This window comes from Pimephales promelas, chromosome 10 (genome assembly GCF_988280905.1).
Source record: "Pimephales promelas chromosome 10, fPimPro1.hap1.1, whole genome shotgun sequence".
Lineage (NCBI taxonomy): Eukaryota > Metazoa > Chordata > Actinopteri > Cypriniformes > Leuciscidae > Pimephales > Pimephales promelas.
Genome location: NC_142778.1, coordinates 1,582,453 through 1,609,422, shown reverse-complemented (window position 1 = coordinate 1,609,422; position 26,970 = coordinate 1,582,453). Strand labels below are relative to the sequence as shown.

At 37.5% G+C, this 26,970-nt stretch overlaps 1 protein-coding gene across 1 annotated transcript in view; it reads right to left on the bottom strand.

The window, feature by feature from the left end:
* The window catches only part of LOC120459924 (leucine-rich repeat and fibronectin type III domain-containing protein 1-like protein), a 174,518-nt gene that overhangs the window by 82,265 nt on the left and 65,283 nt on the right, over positions 1–26,970 (bottom strand). The window lies entirely within an intron of this gene.

Genomic DNA, 26,970 nt, shown 5'->3' with positions numbered 1-26,970 from the left:
GCACATGTAAAGTGTCTAGATTGAGTGTAATGGAATAGGTATATAAATAAAGGTAACACTTTAGTTTAGGGTTCAATCCTCACTCTTAACTAGTTGTGTATTAGCATGCATTGGTATTAGATAATTAGGTAATTAGGAGTTTACTGAGGCAAAAGTCGTAGTTAACTGTGAGAATTGGACCCTAAAATGTGAGCAAAATATAATTGTTTTAAACTCCCTTTAGTTTAGGGAAAGCAATATTTTATTTTTGAAAACTTTTATTCTTCAAACACACATTAAATTGAACAGTAAAGGCATTTATAAAGTTATAAAAGCTTTAAATAAATGCTCATAAATTCAAAAAATCCTGAAAAATAAAATCACTGCTGCCACATAAATATGATACAGCAAAAAAAATAAAAAAAAAATAAATAATAATAAAAAAAAAAAATCAACATTGATCATAAATAGTTCTTGAGCAGCAAATCAGCATATTAGAGTGATTTCTGAAGGATCATGTGACACTAAAGACTGTAATGTAATCTAGTGATGAACATTCAGCTTTGATCGCAGGACTAAATTACATTTTACCCCTTTGTGTATGTATATATATATATATATATATATATATATATATATATATATATTATATATATTAATCACACCCAAAATAAAAGTTTATAATAGTAATAGTATAATTAGTATTAGTACTGCATATAATTATTTTGTATATATAAATACACACACATGCATGTATATATTTAAGAAATATGTATTGCATGTATCTTTGTAAAAAATGAATATTATTTATAAATATTAAGATTTTATATATAAATAAAAAAATATCTTAAATATACATGCATGTGTGTGTATTTATATATACACAGTAATTATACGCAGTACTAGTATTATGTAAACGCAAACTTTTATTTTGGATGTGATTAATCGCGATTAATTGTTGCCCAGCACTATATATACATTAAACTGGAATAATATTTCACAATATATACCGGTTTTTTTTTCTGTATTTTTGATTGCCTTTTCAAAGATTTACTCAACAATGCAGTCAGATTATATTTAATTAAAGGGATTTCAGCTGCAAATATTGATAAATGTGATTATTTGTGATTCATTTGATTAATGAATTGCCGTTTCATGTAATTAATCCGATTAAAAGTTTTAATCTTTTGAAAGCTCTCATTAAACAATGAGTAAATCAAGACATCATCTAAACAGTGACCTTCACACTGGCCCTCTGGGCAGCACGAAAAACACGAATCTAATTATGGCCAGAAACTGAGCAACGCGACGCTAGCATACTGGCGCTCGCAACCATTAAACCCCCTGATGCTGTCGCTGCACGTGTGCGCAGTTTGAGCGCTGCAGTTCAGTGTGAGTTCAGTGAGTTCTCCCCTTATAATCTACATCGCTGTCTCTGCTGCACAGTAAATATCTCATTTACACCTCGCTTTATTGGCTGTTAAACCGCCGGCACTGAGAGCGAGCGGCACGGCGTGTAACAAATCCAAAAAAATTCCAAACAACCAATGGTTGATTTATCTTTGGGTCAGGTGATGTTCCGTCAGCATCTCGGTTTCACGTGCCACCGCTGACTGATGTGGAAACGCAGATGTGTGGATCAGATTGCTTATAAATCACTCATTAAGGACCAGATGCTATGCTTTGCATGTCTGTGATTGGTTATAATTCTCAAAGTCTGCAAAACATGCAATTTAGGCTTATTAGAAAAAAAAAAACATTTGCAAAAGTCCACAAATTATGACTATGGGCATATTATTGATTAATAGACACATTTCATGTGGTTCTATGAATAATTGTACTGTATGTTATGATCTCAATACACATTTACCATAGTGCATGATTTGTAAATCTTTACGTCATATAATCAGCCACACATAACGTTTTTTTTTTTCTTTCTGATGTACACGGTAAAAAGGCTGCTTACAGTAAAAGTGTTTACAGTATCAGTACTGTGATTTTATTTACAGTAATACAATCGTATTCTGTATTAATATTTACAGTATGAGTATTGTATTTTTCATTTACAGTACAAGTACCATATTTTAATTTACAGGAATAATACTGTATATTGTATTCATGAGTACAACTACTGTATTTTTATTTACAGTATTATAATTTTCCTATAACATAATTAGATTTTTTTTTACGATTGTAGTGACACATATTTTCCCATAATCCTTGGCTTTTTACAGTATTATATATTACAGTAAAATACTGTTCAAATTACAAAAAATGCATTACAGTAGGGAATTTTCTTTTTTTTATCAATGTTTGATTTAAATTCTACTACTGTATGTTGGAGAATAACCATGTATATATTTTCTTGAGGCATTTATGTTTTGATCAACATGCATAACAGAATAAAGTTTAGAATAAAGACAATCATGACACAGATCGGAAAACTGTTCACATATTAGCAAAGGAACAATCCAAAGATAGATAGACAGTCCATCCAAAAGCAGAGCAAATGTTTAGACGTTAAATTTGCAATGTGCAAGGGAAATGCTGTGCATTTGAATATTCCCTATTAAGGGGTATTATTATTATTATTATTTTCCCAAGGAAATATGGTTTCATTAAAGCCAACGGGAGCTGTAGGGTCACACTGGCAAATCTGCTTGACTGCGGTTGTGTAAGCCTTGAAATTCAAAAGCTGAAGCAAAATCCTCTTTGAGCACCTCGGGGACTGGAGCTGAGGAGACGAGAAACCTTCAAAAATCACTTCGTTTGCCATTTCTATCAGCATCTGACTTCCTGACCTCTGAATAAAATGAAGAAACGCTCTCTTGTACGCTTATATTTAATTATCTAATGTAGAGAGTTACTGAATGAAGGAACACTCTGGTCTCTGGTCGTTAAGTAAAAGTAACGACCAGGACATACAGTTTAATTTCAAGCGCAGACTATTATGTTAATTGTACAAGATTTGGTAACTCTTTACTTAAAGGGGTGTGCAAAAGACACAGGAGGGTTTATGCATGTTTATGACAACTGTCATTAAGTGTCATTCGCTCAATTATGACATTTTAAAAGCAAATATGACATCGTTTGAGATGTCTTTGTTATGACAACACATAAACCAATACATCATAACCTGTCAGTGTCTTTGTCATGACAACTTGACATTAAAATGAAGTTAAACTGTCATTGGCTGTCATGAGGCATTATAACTGTGTCAGTATTTCTCGTGAGCTCAACTACAGTGGTACTAATTGAATTTGTCATTAAAAAGTTATAAAAGTCAAAACCAACCACCTGACAGTTTAATGTAATGTTAACCAATAAAGCTAGCTGTTTTTTTTAAAGTTTGATCATTAATCTGCTATGTCATGTTTATGACAGGTTGTGTTGTCCTAGTAATATCAAGGTGTCATAACAAAGGCATCTCAAACAATGTCATATTTGCATTAAAAATGTCATAACTGAGCGAATGACAGTCACAAACATAGAAAAACATATGTCATGTCATGATTATGAAGGTGTCATGTCAGTCTTATGCACATCCCTTCAAGTAAAGTATTATTTATAATGTTGAAAATGTAAGCATTTAAAACAAAGACACACATGACTATACGTTTCGGTTATATAACTGGACACCTTTCTGGTGGTTTGAACAAATAGACTTATTTGTGTTTCCTTCAAACATCCCTGGTTTTCTTCCCCGTCATTAGTTCTGCAGATTGCAAATGAGTCACATCTAAGAAAATGCCAAACTTTCATCAGACGCAGCAACTGAGCTGAGAAGCGTCACCTCACACACACACACACACACACACACACACACGTTCACAGCATTGCTTAACTTCTCAGGCATGACATCAAGGATTCGCTTCGTATAAAATCGTTCTATTCTAGTCAAAGCGAAACGCTCGTCTAAATAAGTCCAATCTGGCAACCTGAGCGAAGGAATGCGATCGGCATCAGCACTTCTCCAAACGCCTGCTGTCTACGCTTTTACAGCGAGTGTGTGTGTGTGTGTGTGTCAGATCTCTACCCAAACATGTTGTTAACGATCTAACTTCTCAAGCATTCTTCTGTGATTTAACATAACACGTAACCACACCATATTTACATTGACTTATTTCATTGCTTTGTTGCTTGTGCATATCACAAAATGCTTTTATGAAACAAACACTGTAGATTACACACAAAACACATTCGCAAAGAAATACACACTAGAGTCATAGACATTTTACAAGGCACCAGTTTAAACTAATTATTTTGTGTATGTGTGTGTGTGTGTGTGTGTGTGTGTGTGTGTCCTCTCTGCTTTCAACTTTAAAACCTGCCTTCTCATGTTTGGACACTGCAAGCAGTCAAACCTATTATAATACAAAAAATGTAACAAAACCAAACAACTAGAATGTGCAAATTTCCTCCCATCTCATATTTTTTTTACACCATCCCCATGTCCCTTTAGGGCCACCGTAGCTTTGCCATCACAGGGATAAATCTCATCGTAAAATATATTCACAATAGAAAAGCGCTATCCTAAATATTTCGCAATATTACCACTTTTATTGTATTAGCGATCATATAAATGCAGCCTTGGTGAGCAGAAGAGAACCTATTGAATCAAAAATCACAAAAATCACGCCACGTCATCTGGATCCTCTGGACGTTCATTTGCGGCTAATGAGCTTTTAATAAAGGATGTGTGATGGAAAAAAACCCTTATCTGTGATGATGTCAGCCATTTTCACAAGCTTTCTCATTGTTTCCGAACACATGTGAAGGGAAATCCCGAATGAACTGCATGTTCGATTTCCCCGACAAAAGCCTCTTAATCTGAGCTACGGTTCACATGCAAATCAGGCCGCAGTCCGGCAGGATCGGAGACGCTGAAGTGACCGGTCAACAGTAACAAGCCCTGAGTGAGACAAATGAAGAGAGATGGGGAGGAGAAACAGCAAGAGACGGATGAGAGAAAGAAACCGAGAGCGACAGCGACTGTGTGTCAAACACATGTACAGTTTCGTCATCTAACTGACACTGTTGACCATACGTCAACATTTGCTCGTTTTCAAGAGATCATCCAAAATGTTAAATCCCTTCATCATGTTCTCACATTCATGTGGTTCCAAACATAAATGACTTTGTTTCTTCTGTCAAAACATAAAAAAAAATGTTGTTGTTTCTTTTCTTTTTTTGTGTGTGTGACTGATTCTTAAAAAAATCGTATTTTGTGTATCAAAGAATAAAGAAAGTCAAACCGGTTTGTAAGGAGATAAATATAAGTAAACAATAAAATTTTAAATTTTCATTAATGTTTTTGCAGCAAACTATCCCTTTGAAACATCAATTTGTCAATTTATAAATATGTTTTAGTGGGGTAAACGCATAGTAAACTTATAGATATAGCCTATTCTCTGAAAACAAGTCTGGGTTGCAGGGTTGTTTTAACCCAACTTTGGGTCAAATATGGACATACCCAGCCATTTGGTTACATTTTTAATCACATTTTTTAACCCAAAGTTTGAGTTTGTCCATATTTAACCCAAAATTGGGTTAAAACAACCCAGCATTTTTTAGAGAGTAGCAACATTACACATAAATAAACGATTTCGGCACAGATTCCTTAAATATGAGGGATCGGAGGGGGGACGAGTTTCTGTCTGATACAGTTAGTTTTATTTCTCTTTAATGGTCCTTCCAAACGCACTCAGCAAACAAAGTGCACTAATATATTATACATGGTTTTATGAGTATACATTTATGCAGCTTACATTGCCTTGATTATGCATTCAGTCACATGACCTTGGGTGCATACAGACAAATAAACAGATCTGTATATCTGTAATGTAATGCACGGATAAATACACAGCCATTTGAATTTGCAATGAAATTTTTCATTTCTAATAACTTTCGAGATGTTATTAAAGGATTTAACTCAAACAAGCAACAGTCCCATCTTCCCATAAACCAAACTCTTGCATAATCCCCCAAATAATTAATTTTCAACCAATGCTATCTTCTCAGATAAATGGGTTTAGTTTGTCATAACCATTTGGCACGAAAGCAAATCTCAAGCGTCCGAATGTTTGTGCACAGCTGGCCGAGTTATTGTGCAAAACACCAGGAAGCTCAAACTTCCAGGTATGAGAGGTAAACAGAAACTCGAGTATTACTGTTACACCTGCGGTTTGATCGAACTAGAGCCTGTTTTCTTTGTTAAACTAAAGCTTGTATCGATCACAGTGCTGTATATATACGGTGTGTTTTATTTTAGTTGGTATAAAGATGAAACACTGAGCTCCCATCTGGGTTTCCATTCTTGCTCGTTCTCTTCACACACATCTTTTGTGCCATCTCCTTGATTCAGCCCTTTCATTTTGCATTAAATTCTGGAAAGACCCGACAACAGAATGAAGAGAAAGAGAGGGGTAAGCGAACATAATCGAGGAACAAAATGGAAAGTGCCTCTGTGTTGAGGTTGGATCTGGTTAGTATATTTTGACGGGTGAATTATGTGCCGATTGAGTCAGGTATCCAGTGTCGCCTTTGCGTTTACTGCTTGATTCCAGCGACTGATATCAAACTACTGCCAACGGAGAGATCAGATGTGTTCAGGATTCCCCCAAATGAAACTCTAGCAAGAGAGAGACCAGTTACTCAGTAAATGTAAGTGTTGAGACACTGGGTGAAAAATGCTGGGTTATTTCAAACCAAATTTGGGTCAAAAATGGACAAACCCAAATGTTGGGTTAAAAATGCAATTTAAAATTGTACAGTTGAAAGTGAAAGTTGAAGTTGGGTTAAAATTTTAAATGACATTTTTTACCCAACATTTGGGTTTGTCCATTGTTTACCCAATTTTGTGTTAAAAAAACTCAGCATTTTTTAGAGAGCTTTATTTTGACCCAACGAAAGATATCCAACATTGACCCAACATTTACCCAACAAATGAAACTCTAGCAAGAGAGGGACCAGTTTATCAAATACAAAAGATCAAACTCAGAAAGTGTAAGTGTTGAGGCACTGGGTGAATGCATATCTGCAATGACAGCTTTATTTTTACCCACACTCTAAAAAATGCTGGGTTGTTTTAACCCAAATTTGGGTCAAATATGGACAAACCCAAATTTTGGTTAAACAATTTAATTTAAACTAACCCAATGGCTGAGTTTGTCCAAATTCGACACAAAGATGGGTTAAAACAACCCAGCATTTTTTAGAGTGCAACAAAATATATCCAACATTGACTCAAAAAATGAAACACTAGCAAGTGAGAGACGAGTTATCAAATACACCAAATCAAACTCAGTAAGTGTAAGTGTTAAGGCACTGGGTGAATGTATATCTGCAACAACAGCTTTATTTTGATAGTAAAAAGCTAAGATATCATTCCAAGAATGTTTGGCTAGAAATCCAACCCGATCTCATGGCAATTCGTACAGATTTTATGAGGTGGCTAATTCGTTAAATTCATTCATTTTTTGATAATTCATACATATTTTATGAGGAACTGTAATGCCAAACCAGCAGAGGGAGCCCTCACCCGAGTACTGACTGTGTTCCACTCCCTCTGCTTCTTCTGCACTCATTTCCTGTTTGACAGCTATTTAACCAGAGACCATTCTTTAGTCATTGCGAAGTATTGCCAGTTTATCTGCCTTACCGAGCGTTATTTCCTGTTGATTTTACTTGTCCACTGCGTATGATTCTGCCTGCACTCTTAGAAGAAATGGTTCCATCCCCCGCTTCATATTTTGAATTCCAAAATGGTTCTATATAGAACCATTTTTTGGTAAAAGGTTCTATTGGCCAAGTATGGAACCCTAGGGTTCTATATAGAACCCAGAGGAACCCTTTTTTAAGAGTGTATGGAACCTTTTACCAAAAAAAAAATGGTTCTATAGAGTGTTTTGGAGTTCCAAATACCTAGCGCTGATAGAACCTTCTATATAGAACCTTTTCTTCTAAGGGTGTTGTTATCTCGATTTGATTTGCCTGATCAGACTGATGTTTTTGCTTGGACCTTTTGCCTGCCTACTCACTCTTGCCTTTTGGAATTCCCCTTTGTATGTTGAAAGATCTGACTGCTACCTTGGTTTTGACCCTCTGCCTGCTTTATCGTATTTGTTTGTGGAAACTGTCCTCCGCATATGGATTCTCAATCAGCCTCAGCGCCCTCGTTACAGTTACCAAATCTCATGTGTTTAGACAAATTCGTACAAGTGAGGTCATACGAATTTGTACAAATCAGCCACCTTTTAAATCACTCGTACGAATTGGTCGTGAGATAGCGTTGAACATTCCCATTAAGTTATGAGAACCTTGTGTCTGAATGTTCTCGGAATGTTCAAAACAATATTTATTCTGCAAACATAATGGGAATGTTACTTTCTGAACATTTTGAAACAAGTAGTAACATTTAAAAATGTGAGATGAAAGTCCGTTTAAAACATTTCATGGAATATGTGTAAATAACATTTTTGTGCTGTTGTATAAAAACCACCAACACTGAACAGGCATTCTGTCAAAGTTACTAGAGCCCGACCGATACAAATATTTTTGGGTTTTAAAATCCGATATTCCGATATATCGGCCGATATTTTTTTTTATTAAATATCGTTGGATTTCACACACGTGTAAAAGAAAAGCTAACTTTTCTGCACAAGATACGTTTGATACTTTTTCTCTATGTCTAAATGTTCACTCCTCGCAAGTATAACTTACATTTTACAATGCAGGGACTGTAACTAGAGATACGCTAGTTATAAATACAGTAATCATTACTTTATTTAGGCAGAAAAAGTTCATTGTGGTTTCCAAGCTCATTAATGTTAACGTTAGCGGTCTTCCACTGATGATAGTGGCATTAGCTAGTCTATGATGAGCCATAATTTAGCAATAGATAACATCATACTGCAAACTGCAAATTGTAAAACATACATTTTCAATATAACAGGCCAAGGAGAGATGATTGAAGCGTGTTTCGTCCATTTTTATTTTTTAAATATTCATTTATCGGCCATTATAATTGTCGATACCGATATTTTTGGAAAATGCCTAATATCGGCCGGCCGATATATCGGTCTGGCTCTAAAAGTTACTGGAAGAATGCTGTTCATAACTTTGAGAACAGTCTCTTAATCTGTTGTGTTAATAACAATCAAATCCTAAAAGAGAAAATATCAACTGCAAAAAAGGGAACAGTCCAAAAAGACAAACACAGAACACACTCAAAATATTCAGCTATAAGAAATAAATTGCTAAACTGAATCTTAAAATACTTTAAAACATTAAATATTAAAACTTTTAGTATATTATCAAGGATATGCTGACCTCATTTGAGTTGTAAATAGCTCAAACAGCAGCACATAGTCCACAGCACAATAATCTAGGCAAAACATTAAAAGATTTAGGTCAGATCTTCCTGAACGCTCATGAATAAAGCCCTCGACCCAACAACAGATAACATCGAGAAAAACAACTCTGTGATCATTTCAATGATCCTCCAGCCGGGTGTTTGTAGCGGTGGGTGTTCATGAGAGATGTTCAGATAAACCAGCGTATATTGACCTCCCGGAGTGATCCAGTCCGCTTTTGCTAAAAGTTAATAATCTTCAAAAGACGAGCCGGGGCCTTGAAAACTAGACACCTTCACTGGCAAACATGGCCCGAAGCCTTCTTTATAATATCAGTATCATAAATAAAATAAAATAAAATAAAACTTTGATGTATGTATGAATGCACTAACGTGGAACATCAAAGCAATTTGTGCCATTCAAAGTTATACCATAAAATAAACATTTCGTGTAAACCTTGATGGACTTTTTTCTGACATTTCCTGTTCATGCTCTCCATGAAAAGGCAAGAGGATCTGTCAGTAGATCTGTCTACATCAGGCGGGAAAATAACACCCTACGGGATCACGACTACTGTAAAAGTTCGGAGAAACACAAACTAAGTCATGCCTAGCGAAATTAGGCCAATTCCCATTTTACAAATCTTCATCCCGAGCATCTCAAAGCGTGTCTGATGTTTTGTGCTGTAATGATCCAGCACCTTCAAAATCAATCTCCTGTGGCAGACCATCAGTGCAAATCCAATAGCAGAACATGTGTGCATGACTTTAGAAATAATGAATCCTTCTAAATAAAGAGGCAGACTCTTGAATGCGACTCCACGGCTTCTGGAATAAATCTCAAGTGGGACACTCGAGTGAAAATGAAGTGTTCTCCAACATGACACTCACTTTAAGTGCTCATGAAGTTCCACCATCCATTATTGTCCCTGTCCCTTGATCGCAGCAATGTACGATGTGAAAATGCACAAGCGAGGATTGATTTGAAAATATCTTCTGGTTGAATGGAAAGGACAGGGGGAAGAAAAGATGAGCTGAATGAAGGTGGATGGCGGACTGGGGAACATAGATGGACGGAGAGAGAGAGAAAGGACATCGAAGCATTAGTGAAAAAGTTAGAAAGAAATGTAATTATTCGGGTTTTGATTTTAGACCCAAAGAGGTTAAAGAAATAATTCAATACAAAACAAAGGCACGTGTCAGTGTTTTTTTCTTCAAAAGTCAATGAAGAGCAATGTTGTTTTGGCCTTGAAACAACTTTTGACCAATTTTGCTGATCAACTCGATCTCATGAGAATTGGTAAGCATTGTTGAGCCTTAGATTAGTACGATCATATGTCTTGTAGGTTGAACCTAACCATGAATGTCCACCCTTAAAGGGTACATATCATGCTTTAATCATTCATTTTTACATATAAATCATACATTTATGGTCTATGTAAAGCATAACTGCAATGCTTGGGTCTGAATTCCTCATTATTATAGCTCCACAGGCCTCTTTTCTGATGCGTCTGTGAGCAACTCATTTTGGAGATGCGTCATACCCCACCCGAGTTCACGGTCGGTTCAACTCCACCCCGTTCGGCCATTTTTGTAGTTTAATTAGAGATATATGATTACATACTATAGCTTCAAAGAAATTTTTTGGAAGACTTGTCCATCATATTCGAGCCAGAGCGAGCGATTTGAAAAAGACGACGACGAATCTGCAGAACAACGTCTTCATATGGATGCAGTGGTATGTAACTGTATTGTGTTATTAGTGAAAGTCGATTATTTCTCTTGTTAAAACAAGCACACTGACAAGATAAATGACTACGGTCTAATCTTACCACTAAAAATTTGTATTGATAATATGATACATTTAGAAAAGACAGCAGCTAAATGACCATTGATGAAACTGAAGAACAATAATACTGCAGACGTGTAACGTTACTTCAAAACAACGACAAAGGAAGACAAAGGTACTGCTAAACCATGACCACCATGTGTTTTAAGAAAGTAAAGTACTTTATTTTTATTAACGATATTTCTGTTCGTCGTCTCCAAAGATAGAAGGAATTGACTCCTCATTCAGACGAAGTCAATCGGCGAACACTTCTTTATACTGGTGGAGGTTGTTGACTCATATTTTGTGGGACTCATATTTTGGGACTCATTTTGTGGGACTCGAACAGGTTAAAAATTGGATTTTGCATGATATGTCCCCTTTAAACCTGACCAGTGCAAACAAATGGTTAAATGGATGATTTCTACGTGATTCTGAGCACCAGCATTTTTAATAATTTTCACAAAACTTTCATATTTTTAATATTTTGTTGTATGAATATGTGAACGTACAATGCATCAAAAGAAAGAGCATGAGTTAAAACTAAAGCATTGAATTCAGTTCAAAATCTTCCTTAAAAGTTGATGACATTTATTCAAATCTTGACATTATAAATAATAATAAGGACAACTTGACCCTCCGAAAGTACCTTTTTTCAATGACATAAAACAAACATGCTTTTAAATTATATAATTAAATATTTTATTAATAGTTTTTTAAGCATTGCATTAATTCTAAAAAATAAAAATAAAATAAAAAATAACCGCAAATGTCATAGAAGTGGTATATCGGATGAAGGACACAAGATTTTTCAGACACTTTGCAAATAATAAAAAAGAGTCCATCCAATCCATACTACTAAATAAAATTTTATAAAATGATGCCTTTATGCAATCTTGTTCATTACTGTGTGTGTGTGTCTATTTTGAGAATGACTATTCAATAGAAAGAAGGCATTTAAAAGAAAAAATACTGTGCCACTGATAGAAGAAGAATAAAGGGAGCGAACGATCTCTTATTTTAAAAGTATTTCACCTCCACCACTTTAGAGCCTTTATGTTCACAGCACATTTCATCAGTGTCATAAAGATGATGGTCGAGGCCTGAGGACAAAGGACGGGCATCAAACGCCGAGGCACGGCGAACGGAGAATTTCACAGTGTGACCTGCACTCTATAAAAGCAACCTTCTCCGATCACACACTGAGTCCGGGACTCCGGGAGAGAGAGTTAAGCAGATTGATGGATAGATAAATGGGAAATGGGAGAGGAAATACAAATCTGGGGGATGGGGAGAAGTGGTCTTTTGCACAGTAGGTAGAGGGAGCAAAATAAGGCTGAATCTATTGAAGAGTTTTTGCTTCTGTGGTCATCAATGTGTGTTAAAGGGATACTCCACATTTTTTTTGGAAATAGGCTCATTTAACCCCCCCCCCCCATATATAAAATCTAAATATATATTATATTTTTTTAATATATATATATATATATATATATATTTAGAAGAATATAAGTAACCAGACAGTTTCTGGTTTCATTGACTTCCATAGTATATTTTTTTCCTACAATGGAAGTCAATGAGACCAGAAACTGTTTGGTTACTGATATTCTTCTAAATATAAAAGAAATTGGCTGAATACATTCGAAAACGGTAAACCCCAACTGTTTAACTGTGGGGGAGTGGTAAAATGAGCCTATTTCCAAAAAAAAAAAAAGGGGGAGTTTCCCTTTAAGTGCTTGCAGGAATAAAGGTGGGCAATGTGACACCTAGCAATGGGTGCTTTCGAAACACTGCTTCATGAAGCTTGGACACCTTTACAAACCTTTGGTTTCGAATCAAGCACGTATCAAACTGCCAAAGTCGTGTTTTCAGTAAACGGCATCATAACTTAATAACAGGATAACAAGGCATAAACACAGGATAACAAGAGGCTAACAAGGAACAGGTGTGGGTAATTAATCACTATGGACACTAACAAGAGAACTGGGAGGCAGCTATGAAAACAACTGTAAACGGACCTAAACACAAGAAGAGAAACAGTAAAACAAAAGAAGCAGAGCATACACTTCAAAATAAAGTCATGGGAAAACATAATGTCTAATCGCACATGTAATTTAACTGATACAACCACATCTTTCAATCCTCTGCCACTGTGATTTGGTCCTGACTTGATGTCTGTGATCACGTGACCCAATCCATGCATGTCTTCTGCTGTTATGAATGACCTCCGAAAAAAAAAAAGTGAGAGCAGTCTTTTATTGTCGGCCGAACACCACTGAGTTTTCACCCGGCTTGAAAGATACGATTCGAGCTGGCCAATGCTCACCGTTAGCTACTCAAGGCTGGTTAAAGTCGGCTGGAAGTTGAGGCAGAACATGTTAAAGGTCTTGTCATTTTCTATAAAATACCCAATGCACAATGTCTTCTGCATTTAGCCTCAGGGGCCACTGCCAGTTCTGGTGCCGAGCAGTATGTGGAAACTGAAATAAGCTCAAAACGTGTTACACGACAGGACAACACAATAATCACATGATTTACCTTCACAATGAAGGTATTTAAAGCCTCTGGAACTCATATCTATGGTGTTTTATAGCTGGTTTCACAGACAAGGCTTAAGCTTAAGCATTTATTGCTATATATGTCAGAGGTCGCACGCCTCTGGAGCAACTAGGGGTTAAGTGTCTTGCTCAGGGACACATTGGTGTCTCACAGTGGATTCGAACCCGGGTCTCTCACACCAAAGGCATGTGTCTTATCCACTGCGTGACTTACAGTATCACTGCCATTGTTTTGTCTCAAGATTCACACCAGTAATGTTTTTCTCTAAGGCACGTTTATAAAAGCTACTTAAATGTCCTAATTCAACTAAGGTCTAATATGGCTAAATCTAAAGCCCTGTCTGTGAAACCAGGCCATAATATTCTAAAATGCTGTTTACTATATTCTGTATCATAATATCATATATTTATTTGTGATTGACAGTTACTGGAAATATGACAAAAGGCTTTTTCCTGTCACAGTTTTCTGTGGGAGAATACTATAATGAAAGCTCACGTAGGATTGAGATTTTAGCGCAAATACGTAGATATTCGGTGTCCATAGCTATTGCTAAACTGCTCTCAATCAGTATTTTTGTCTTGTTTTTTGAGCAAAAATGTTATCTACATCCTCAATCCCAATTATTAAGACTTGTTTGCAGATAATCTTTAAGCGTAGGGCTGTAGTCAATACCACCATTGTAGAGTCCAAGACCAGGACTAGTCGAGTCCAAGTCAAGACTAAGTCCAAAAAGGTTCAAAACCGAGTCCAGGACAGGAAACATAAAAAGTTATTGTCATTCAAAAATAGTTTTTATTTAGTCATCGTCTCGTTTTCGTTTGTGAAAAAATGCCATTAAGCCATGTGTGATAATGTAAAGTAACTATAGCAACAGCATTAGAAGACGCGTTCCGTTGTAGTGAGCACTTGGTCGGTTAATTTCGGCATTTTCTAAGTTAACGCTACCCTAATAGGCTAGTAATAAATGAATGCACATACAAAAATGTCTTTCGTTCTGTAGGTGTCCTGGAGAATATTTCTGTTTGTCCTAAACACATTTTCTACGGTCAATTTAAAACTGAATAAATCATCACCGATGTCAGATAACATTAACGTTACCCAAATGAACCACCTTTAAAGCAAATATGACCTACGCTATCTCACGACCAATTCGTACGAGTGATTCAAAAGTGGCTAATTCGTACGACCTCACTTGTATGAATTTGTACGATTTGTCTAAACCCACGTGATGGTTAGTTTTAAGGGTGGGGTCAGGGGTAGGTCATTGTACGAATTCATACGAATTTGCCAATTCGTAAAATATGTACGTTTTAGCAAAATCATACTAATTTGTACGAGTGAGGTCGTATGAATTGTTACGAATTAGCCACCTCGTAAAATTCGTACGAATTCCCGTGAGATCGGGTTGGACCATCTCAGCTTTCATTGGCACAGAGGTCTGAATGACATGTAAGGCAACCAATCACAGTCGGTTTTGTTCTGCGTCAAGTTGGTGCGAGAATGTAAAGTTACGATACGATAACAGACCGCCGTGCATCCAATAAGTTATTCGTTCAAGAACATTAGCAAGTTTACTGTAACAATGGAGCCTCGAACTTTACATACTTTTGAAAAACCAGCGTTTAGTTGGCTCTGTTTCCAGACGATCAGATGACGACTACCCAGCGTTGTTCATCAGACGTCTGAGTAGGGTTGGGTATCGAGAATCGAGTATCGATTGGAACCGGGACTAACTTTTCTTTTTTCCCGGAATCGTTCAAAAGTTAAAATTTCGATTCCTAGTTTCGATATTCACAGTCCGTCGAGCGGAAGAAGAAACCGCTGAACAACACCAACGAAGAAGCGTCTACCGGAAGTGTTGGCATAACCACGCGAGTCGAACATTAGTAGCTTACGTCAGCGATCCAAAGTGTGGCTTCACTTTTCTAAAAATAACGAAATCTCGGCAAAATGCAAAATTTGTGACAAAAGGAGTATTTTTTTACAGAAGGAGTATTTCCTTCAGAAAGGCCGTTGGTTAGCAAGGTTAGCTAAACTTTTTTGACCCTGTCTCTTAAAAAAATTGGAATCGAGAATCGTTAGGAACCGGAATCGAAACAAGGAATCGGAATCGGAATCAGAATCGTTCAAATTCAAACGATACCCAACCCTACGTCTGAGGCTGAGCTGGTTAATCTAGTGAAGGTCTGACATGTTTCAAAACACCTTGAACTTGCTGACCACTAGAAACCATCCTGCTTATATTGGAGCTTGTTAATTCTCTACTGGGCTTGCAGTTGTCCTTTCATGCCACACATAAAACCCGTATCGCTGGATCACCACTGACCCTATATATTTTACGTGTATTGGACATGACACATTCACACAATTATCACTACGAATGTCCTTGTTGCAAAGGCGATGAGAAAGCAGCATGAAAGAATCCAGTGGGCGGCGTAAATTCAGTGAGCGTGGAGTCGAAGGTTCAATCAATTCTCATAACTGCTTTGACTGAATCCAATTAGCCGACAGCCCTTACACGATCCGGGCGTCCAGGCCGGGCCACGAATCTCTCTCCCGCCTGACCTTGCTCCACAGGAGACTGCAATACACGTCAAAAGGTAAAGAAAGCGAAGGTGCGAGAAAGGTGATGCTCAGGAGACGGGATGTTGGCTAAATTGGGAAGGAGAGTGGCAGAGGAGAGAAAAAGCGAGTGTGAATGATGGAACTGACGGTACACGGCGAGCGAGAGTAAACAGAAGACGAATGCGAGAATGAGAGACGGCTCACACTCCATCACATCCAGTGTGTTGCAGGATCACGCTGAAAATCCTCATTGCAATGCTATTTTTGGCGAAGGGAAGTGTCTGTTTTTGAGTGTGGGTGTGTGCGTGTGTCAGTGGAGCGCTGTCTGTCGTCTGCTATGTGTGAAAAGAGGGGTTATGGACCAATTACTCTGAGAGAGAGAGAGAGAGAGAGAGAGAGAGAGAGAGAGAGAGAGAGAGAGAGAGACTTTTTTGACTTTAAGATCACTTTATTTACAAAAACATTTAAGGTATAATATCTTTAGTAAATTTTTCCAATTAAAAAGAGAGCATTAAAAAAAAAAAAAAAAAAAAAAAAGTTAAGGACTCCTTTAGCGGACTAACTGTGAGCATTATACATTCATTTGGAGACAGCCATCAGAGTCAACATCACAAAGACATTTCTCTATGCCCCATTTACCTCTGAAAACATCCAAGTCATTAACAGCCTTGTAATAGCAATACTCTATATTGATTCGTGATTGTATTAACCCCTTTAACACAGCGACTACATCAGTTGATACACCATCATTTAATTTTCTTTTTCGTGACAACCAAATTGCCATTTTAGCTTGTCCATATAGAAAATTTAATAAAACGTGAACTTCTTTTTTTTTCTTGTTGTATTTAGGTCCATAAATAAAAAAAGTGTGCACAAAAACTTCCCCCAGGGTCTGGCACCACTCTTCTAATTTGTGAAATAAAAGCTTTAGCCTTAAACAATTAAAAAACAGATGAAAAACTGTTTCCCTCATCCCACAAAAAGGACAATCCTCCCCAACCTGCGGATCAAGGTGTGCTCTGTGTCTGTTTGTGGCTATTATCCCATGCACTACTCTCCACTGAAGGTCTCCAGACCTTTTCTCTATTGGAGGCTTGTACAGGGACCTCCAGCAGCCTTTGGGGGAAGCGCCTGGCCCAAACACCTCCTGCCACTTGGACTCTCTCACACTCTCAAGTGAGTGCAGATGTGACACTTTCACACACAGTAGATACAAGGCTTTTTTCCCAGTGTTGCTAAAAAAGTCCAACTGGGGGGTCTTAAAAGAAAGCAGGCCTCCCTCAGTCTCTTGCCATATTCCAGTATTTGCTGAAAGGCATAATTCTGGAAAAGTAGAAGTCTCTTCCTCCCCACCAGATGACTCCAGAGCCAGTCTATAGTCCTGGGGCAAAAACTCACGTATTTGAGTCATCATTCTCTCCACCACTCGAACTGATCTAATGTCCAGCTTTTTAGCTAAGTTTTCAGCAGATATCCAACCATCCCCAGAGATCAAAAGTCCAATTTTTGTAATATTTGCAGTCCATAGAGCTCTTCTGAGGGAGACTGAATTTGAAATGTCCAATGCCAGTGCTGGGTTAAATAGCAGAGGTTCTTCCCTCTTCCACAGTTCCAGCGCACCATTTGGCTCTCGAGATATCTTTAACAGTGTCCACGCTCTCATTACTGACCGGTAGAATGCTGTCAGTCCTGTTAAGTCCAGCTTATCGATATCCATAAGAAACAGATGACGGTCCAGCCCCATGTTGCCTGCTCTCCTCAGAAGGGCACAGGCCACCTCGGCCCAGCTCACGTCTTTCCCGTAGAGTAGTCTCCGAACCGCCTGCAGCCTGAAAGCTCTGATCCTAGAGCCAATGTCGATTAGTCCCTGCCCTCCTTCTTGAGTAGGCAGGTACAATACAGGCGCCCTCAGCCAATGCTGTCCCGACCAGAAAAAGTCCACCAGGGTTTTCTGGATTTCCTTTACTAGATCTTCTGGAGGCTCCAGAATCATCATCCTGTGCCATAGCGATGAGGCCACCAGATTATTGCAGACCAGGACCCTCCCCCTGTAGGACAGCCGAGGCAGCAACCATTTCCAGTGAGACAACCGAGCACACACTTTCTCCACTAGGCCCTCCCAGTTTCTCTTTTTATATTCCCCTACTCCCAAAAACACCCCAAGATATTTAAATCCTGTTTTCCCCCACTTTAATCCACCAGGAAGTGATGGACTATTCAGCCCAAGACCACACCAAAGAGCCTCACTTTTACCCCAGTTAATTCTAGCCGAAGATGCCTTCCCGTAACTCTCTAGAGCTCCTTTTAAAGATTGAACCTCACACTGATTACTGATTAACACTGTGATGTCATCTGCATATGCAGAGAGTTTAGTAGGTTCTTTAAAACCCATTGTATTAACATTTAAACCAGAAAGCTGTCTTCTTAATCTGCATAGCAGAGGTTCAATAGCTATGCTGTATAACTGACCCGAGAGAGGACACCCTTGCCGAATCCCTCTATGGATCTTCACAGGAGTACTGAGGCCACCAGCCATTTTAACCATACATACAGCCTCAGTGTATAGCAGTTTAATTTTAGAAATGAAAACATCCCCGAATCCAAAAGCCTTCAAAGTATTAAAAAGAAAATTGTGGTCAACTCTGTCAAAAGCTTTTTCCTGATCTAATGACAGAAACCCAATATTAATGTTGTTTTGAAAAGCAAAATCAAGCATATCCCGTACCAAATGTAAATTATCTGTGATGGACCGATCTTTGATACAGTAAGACTGATCCTTGTGTATAATTTCATTCAATACAGTATTTAGTCTGTTGGCTAGACATTTAGAAAAGATTTTATATTCCGTGCATAAAATTGCTACAGGCCTCCAATTCTTTAAAAGCGTTAAATCGCCCTTTTTTGGGAGTAGTGTTAAAACAGCCCGCCGACAGCTTGTAGGAAGGATTCCTTCCGTAATGCAGTTTTGCAAAACCTCAAAATAATCATGTCCTAAAACAGTCCAAAAGTTCTTATAAAATTCGGCAGGTAATCCATCCAAGCCAGGTGCGCGTCCAGAGGAAAGGCCCATGACGGCAGTGGTGACCTCCTCAAAGGAGAGTTCAGTCTCTAACAACAGCTTATGCTCAGGAGTTAACACAGGAATGGTCTGTAACAGTTCGTTTGTGCACTGCTCATCCGAGGTTCCAGCAGTAAATAAATCAGAATAAAAGTTCACAGCAATTCTGCGCATTTTTACTGGATCAGAGGTGTCTTGTCCATTATTTTCTTTTAAACAATACATCTGTTTTTCTTGTCCAGTTTTTCTTTCCAAATTAAAAAAATATGAAGTTGGCCCATCCATGTCCCTTGTTGTTAAAAAACGGCTCCTTACAAGGGCTCCTTTAACTTTTTCATTCAGAATGAAATTCAGCTGATGATTTTTTTCGGTCCACTGCCCTTGTAGATCTGCAGCATCATTAACAGTCATGTTTTTCTCAATATCAATGATCTCCTTTTCAAGCAACTCTAATGTCTTTTTTAGAGCCAAAGAAGAATGGGCTGCATATTGCTGACAGAATCCTTTTATGTGGACCTTGCTGATTTCCCACCACTGAATTATACTTTCATACAAACACTTTTCAGCTTTACAGGTTTCCCAAAAAACTCCAAAGTTCTCACAGAAGTACTTATCATCTAGAAGTTTAATGTTAAAGTGCCAGTAATAACTCCTTTGAGCTCTTTCCACCAATGAGCACTCTATTGTAATGAGTTTGTGATCAGAAAAAGATGTGGGAGTGATAGCTGTGTGTTTAACTCTATTCCTCATTACATGTGATGTATATAACCTGTCCAAACGTGCCCCAGAGATCCTACCATTACTAAATTTTACCCATGTATATTGCTTATTTAATAGATTTTGTTCCCTCCAAACATCCGATAAATTAAATTTTTTAATTACATTTCTTAAGACTGCAGCTGACAGTGCGTGAGGTTCTTCTCCATTCCTATCTTTTGTAAAGTCTAAAGTGCAGTTCCAATCTCCTCCTAATATTATTAAGTCCCCATCCTGCTGTTGGCTTATTATTGTATCCAGCTTGTTAAAAAACTTCACCCTGTCTGTTCCTAAATTAGGAGCATAAATATTTATGAACACAAAAACAAGATTTCTAATTTCAGCCCTAATAATTAGCAATCTTCCTGGTTCAACCTCTTCTTTCGATAAAATTTTTTCTTTAAGACCAGGTGAAAAAAGCACAGCCACTCCTGCACTCAAATTAGTCCCATGACTGAGAACCTTCTCTCCTTCCCACCACAAACCCCAATCAACCTCATTCCCTTTATCACTATGAGTCTCCTGCAAAAAGACAACGTTTAGATCTTTCAATCGTATCATTTCTGAAAGTAACCATTTTTTCTTCCCATCCCTCATCCCATTTACATTTAGAGATCCCACCCGTAAGGTCTCCATTAGGAAAAGAGAGAGGAAAAGGAAGCAGTAAATAAAAGATAAACTCATAGTCATAATTATTTATTTTTTCCCCTCGTCTTTCCTGGTTTCTTACCTACTCTTAAAGTAGTTAAATGTTTCTTTAAACGAAACCTCTTTTGTTGCGAAAGCTCATCATAATTGCTCATTTTTCTAGCCCACATTACAGAAGAAATAAACTTCTTTATATCAGGGAAGTAATCTTCTATTTCAACACCGGATTTTCCTTTTGTTTCGTCAAGAAAGGAATTGATTTGTTCAACAGTATACATGTCCTTTACATCCTCTGACCACTGCTCATCATTCTTCATTCCATCATTGCTACACTGAGATAAATCCTCCATTTCATCATCCATATTTTCCTTCTCACCTTCTACCTGCTCTGTATCATTCCTCTGCCCCTCATCCCCAACATCAGCTTGAGACTCACTCTCATTTACAATATCAGACCTACACACTGATTTATCAGGAACAAAACTGCAGCCAGGTTGTTCCTCACTTCCAATGATTACATTGTTGTGTTCACTTACCTCCTGCTGTCCCTGCTCTTCCTCTGTAGTAACTTTATCCTGCTCTTCAGCATTTTTTGTTCCTGTATTAACGATGTCCTGTGCGTCAGATGTGGACTCGCGCTGTTCATCTTTGTGCGGACAAGCAAACCGCTTATGGCCCAGATCGCCACAATCAAAACAGCGCAGACTGTCGGTAGTGGCATACACCATGAAAGAATTCCCTCCTTGATTAACACGGAAAGAGACTTCCAACGTTCGCTCCGGTGAATTTAAAAACATGTAAACCTGACGTCTAAACGACAGGACATGCTTTAGAGCGGTGTTTTTACAGCCTAAGGGAATCATTCGCGCAGGACCCGCGATTTTACCAAATCTTTGCAATTCTTTGATGATAACATCGTTTGATACAAACGGCGGAACATTTGAAATGGTAACTTTTGTTGCTGGAGCGGATAGCGGAGTAACCGGTACAAATGCTTCCTTCACCCATATGCCACTAACAGTCAATTGATTAACTAGCGCCTCAGACTTTAAAAACACAACAACCGCCTTATTCATCCGAGAGGCCGAAATTATATTTTCAAAATCCACCTGTTCTCCTATCACCAGTAGCAGATCCTCCACTGTCACTCCGGGTTCCGGCACACACCGGCACCCGTTTCGCAGTGACAGTGTCGGCGTTCCTGGCGTGGGAACAGACGCCATTTTGGCGTCTTAAACGCACACTCAGAACTTTCCTACTCTGTATAAAGACGAGAGGAAAAAACAAAAAAGGAAAACAGAAAGAAACGCGAAGTCTCTCAGCAAACACACCCAACTCTCACGCTCACTCAACAATCACACCGGAAGTGAGAGAGAGAGAGAGAGAGAGAGAGAGAGAGAGAGAGAGAGAGAGAGAGAGAGAGAGAGAGCTCTAACCCTATCACTGCTGCCCGACTGTTTGGTGTTAATACTGCAACACTGGAACTGTCAAGCCATTGTGAAAGATTTATCCTATAGAGCTTCTGTAGCTCCGCCCCCTTCCAGTCTTCCGTAAGGTAAGATCTTATGGATTTATGAATTAATGAACCACTTGTTTACATTTTTTATCTTCCCGGTTTACTGACATTTGTTATGACATCCGCTTGAAACATTACAATGCTAATGATAACTTTTGTTAAAGGATTTTTGCAGTAATATATCCAAAAACCACTAGGCCAATGTTATATATTTTGTTTAGTTGATTACTTACAATATCCCAAAGAAACAGGGCGTGTGAGCAGGGGTGAGGAGTTACTCATGGGGGTGAGTATATTATCAGCAAAAGATTTACTTTAAAGTGAAAATCAAAATGAACAAATCTTTTTCTGAGTCAATTGGTTCATTCAACGAATGAAACGAACTAACTGACTCGGAAAAAGATTCGTTCATTTTTTATGAACAGGAGAGTCACGAACGCGCATCACAGAACAGAGCAAGGCGAGCATTTGAGCTTATAAAACTAAAACTTTGTTATTTATTTATGAAATGACCACTCGTTTCGCTTGATAGGAATCGTTTAAAGCCCTTTGAACAGTTTGCACTGAAATAGTATAGAGCTTCTGTAGCTCCGCCCCCTTCCAGTCTTCCGTAAGGTAAGATCTTATGGATTTATGAATTAATGAACCGCTTGTTTACATTTTTTATCTTCCCGGTCTACTGACATTTGTTATGACATCCGCTTAAAACATTACAATGCTAATGATAACTTTCGTTAAAGGTACAATATGCAGGATTTTTGCAGTAAAATATACAAAAAACCATTAGGTCAATGTTATATATTTTGCTTTGTTACAACATACCAAATGTTTCCAACTATTTGTAAATCGTGAAAAAATTGTGATTTTTAACCAAGGAAACGGGGCGTGTGAGCAGGGGTTTAATGTATTTCAATGATACATTAAACCAGTTCAGGTTCAATGAACGAAATGACTCTAAAAAAGATTCGTTCATTTTGATGAACAGGAGAGTCACGAACGCGCATCACAGAACAGAGCAAGGCGAGCATTTGAGCTTATAAAGCTTAAAATTTGTTATTTATTTATTAAATGAGTGATCGTTTCGCTTGATAAGACCCTTATTCATCATCTGGCGTCGTTTAAAACCCTTTGAACAGTTTGCACTGAAACTGTCTTTTGGACCTTGAACCGTTTGGACCCCATTGAAGTCCATTATATGGAGAAAATCCTGGAATGTTTTCATCAAAAACCTTCATTTCTTTTCGACTGAATAAAGAAAGACATGGACATCTTGGATGACATGGGGGCGAGTAAATTATCAGCAAATGTTTTTTGTAAAGTGAACTACACCTTTAATACTATCTGTTCCTAAATTCTGATTGGGCGGGCAGAGAACCGCCCCACATCTAAAGCATGCAGCTATAAAATAAACTCTATATGACATTGACCAGGCTCTGTTATAAACTAGGATCAGACCATCTCTAATGCACTATATATTTCAGACGACACTAAAGCTCGCTGACGTGACGCCATCAAACTCCCGACCGTAAAACCTTCTGCGCTCAGTCTTGCTCTTTCTCACTCATGCCAGCAGTCAATGTCACATTTACCACGAGGCCGGACGCCACAGTCAGTCTGGTGACAGCATGTTGGCTCGGCGCATCTACGACATCTCCAGTTGAAACGAGAGGTACAGCATCAATGTGCCCTAGTTACAATAATTGCTCTCCTTTAATGGAGGAAGTTTCTACAAAGGAGGACTTTCACCGGCCGACTGTTTCAGTGTAAGCGATCCGTGGGATGCACACGGCTTCTGGCTGGTAATGATTTCAGCTGGCGCCATTTGTTGAACAGACACAGGCAAACATAATTTTTCCCCATCTTGCTGGGAGAGTCAACACCCCATTCGTCGGAGAAAGAGACCGAGTCTCGGTTTCCCTTGAAAGCACACAATTTCTATTTTGCTGTTCCCTCTAACTATTGCTTTTACAATGCATTTTAAATGTCACATAGAATGGGAACTGATGCAAAAAAAGGAAAGGGAAAAGAAAGAGCACTTCGGCTTCCCCCCTGCCGTCTGCAACACGCCGCACTTTTCTGTCACCTGCTATTCCGCTCTCGCCGAGTGTCTTTCTGGTTCCCTCCGAATGGCGCTCCGGGATTTTTTGATGTATTCCATACCAGCTGTTTTAAAAACGCACGGCAGGAAACTCATCTGCTCTTCCTGTCAGTTTAGACTCGCACAGCTCTCACACAAACGGAAAGATATCGACCCTAGAAACGAAAAGTTTACAGAAGATTGCCAATGGAAATCAAACTAAAACTATTTCACAAGCAACTATAAAAATTGCTGGGTTGTTTTAACCCAACTTTGGGTCAAATATGGACATTGGGTTGAATTGTTTAATTACATTTTTAACCCAACGTTTGGGTTTGTCCATATTTGACCCAAAGTTGGGTTAAAACAACCCAGTATTTTTAGAGTGTAATTGAACATTTAGGACATCCTTAAAATGTGTTTTGATTTAATCGTATTTAAGAGAAAAACAAATTTCCAAAAGTGTCACTTCCATAATGTCTAAAATTAGGTATTTTTTCTCTGATTGAGATTACATTTTTGAACACGGCTGACATTTTGAAGTCTTTTGCTGAGGCAGCATTTTAAGAATTATAAAAACACAGTATTACGTAGCCCTCAGTCGGGTCATGGGATCTATATAACCCCATGACGAATTTTACTTAATAAAAAAAAAAGGTTTCCTTCATCTCAGTCGAATAAGAGTTTGTTGACTTTTTCATTGATCATCTATCTACACACACACACACACACACACACACACACAAAAACCAAAACAAAAACAAAAAAACTGGGCTTTATTCGGTTGTTCTGATGATGTAAAAAAAAAAAAAAAAATTGTACACTTCTGGTCTTCGGGGTCAATATGACCCCAGATTGAAATAAATGGGAAATGTGAAAAAAACAACAACAACAAAAAAAAAAAAAACACATATATATTTTCTTCATGTGTCAAAAAAAATAAATAAAATAATAATAAATAAAATAAAAATCCGGAATAAATCTGAATATTTTTACACAGAAATGAAGGCCTAGTACTAGAGCATAAATGCAATGTATCATAAAAATATATATATATTTCATATGCTAATGCTAAAGCTAATGGTGTAGTTGAGGAATTGTTTGGTATATGGATACAAAAGTACATTGTATCTCCAAAAACACAGCATTAATGAATAGATGAGAAGTGAACAAAATATATATATATATATATATATATATATATATATATATATATATATATAATTTGTATGATTAAAAATGTATATTTTTTTGTACAATTACTCAATCAGTTGTTGAGGTCGTATAGACCCCGAAGCCAAGAAGTGTAAACAGGAAACAAAGACCATTTGAATAATATCATCACTCCCTTTTCATAATTAAAAAAAAAAATACTTAATTGGAAAATAATGGACAATAAATGTTTTAACATTAGATAAGTGATATGTATATTCATTTATTTTTGCCACAACCCAATTAACAATTACTTCCCTCTAATCATATTTATCATATTGATAGAAATATGAACTATATTGAAAATAAAATATAAATGTACATAGTAAAAATATAAAAGCGTTTTATTGTGAACGTCATATACTGTATTTAAAAAGTCAAATAAATAATCGGTTAGTTTCAATAAAAATCAACCTAAGCTTAAAGTTGGAGAAATGTTGGAGTATTTTTCTCTGATTAAGATCACATTTTTGAACACGGTTGACGTTTTGAACTCGCATTTTAAGAATTAAACACATTAAATAATATCACCACTCTTTTTCATAACTAAAACTACTCAAGGACAAGAAATATATTTTAACATTATATAAGTGATATTTATTCATTTCTTTTTGTCACAAACCAGTTTATAATGACTTAGTTTTAAAAGTAATATTTTTTTTTTCATATTTTAAGAAAATGCACATAGCAAAACTATAAGACAGTTTTATTGTGAACGTCATATAATAAAAAGTAAAATGAATAGTTTCAATTAAAATCAGCCTGATAGAAAGAGCTTAAAGTTGGAGAAACACCCTTGAATTGTTCAAAACCGGTAATGTAAGACTAGTCAAACGTTAGCGGACTGTTAATGAACTGCACCCCTGTGTGAACTTGAGCTGATCCGGCTTCATAAATCCACTAAAATCATCAGCTGATAGAAAGTCAAAAGAGAAGATAGTTCAAAGAAAAGGCATTCAGGCTGATTTAAGTGTCCGTTTCATTTCCTGTGCTAATAATTGTTTATTTTGCAATCGATGACGAGTGAGTGTACACTTGACTGCACTCCACTGTGAATGAGAATCACGCACATTAGTGGCCTGTGTTTATGCAGCCGATGCCATTTTAGTTGAAGCGATGATGAAGAAACCTGATGGAAGGATAAAGAGTGAAGAAAATGGCAGAATGCAGACCAAAATGGCAGCTGAAGAAAACGGCACAATCAGCGCTGCATTGTCCTCTCGCCGACTGCTTTTGTCCAGTGACATTCAAACGAACGGATGGATATCAAATAGTTCATCTCCAATCTCAAGAGCAACCAATTAGCTAGCGAGAGCCTTCGACGTGCTAAGCGTCTGATATCACGAGTGCGTGCGCTCTGACAGAGACACTGAGGAAAGATAAAGATCTGATAAACGAACAAGATGACCCTGTTTTTTTT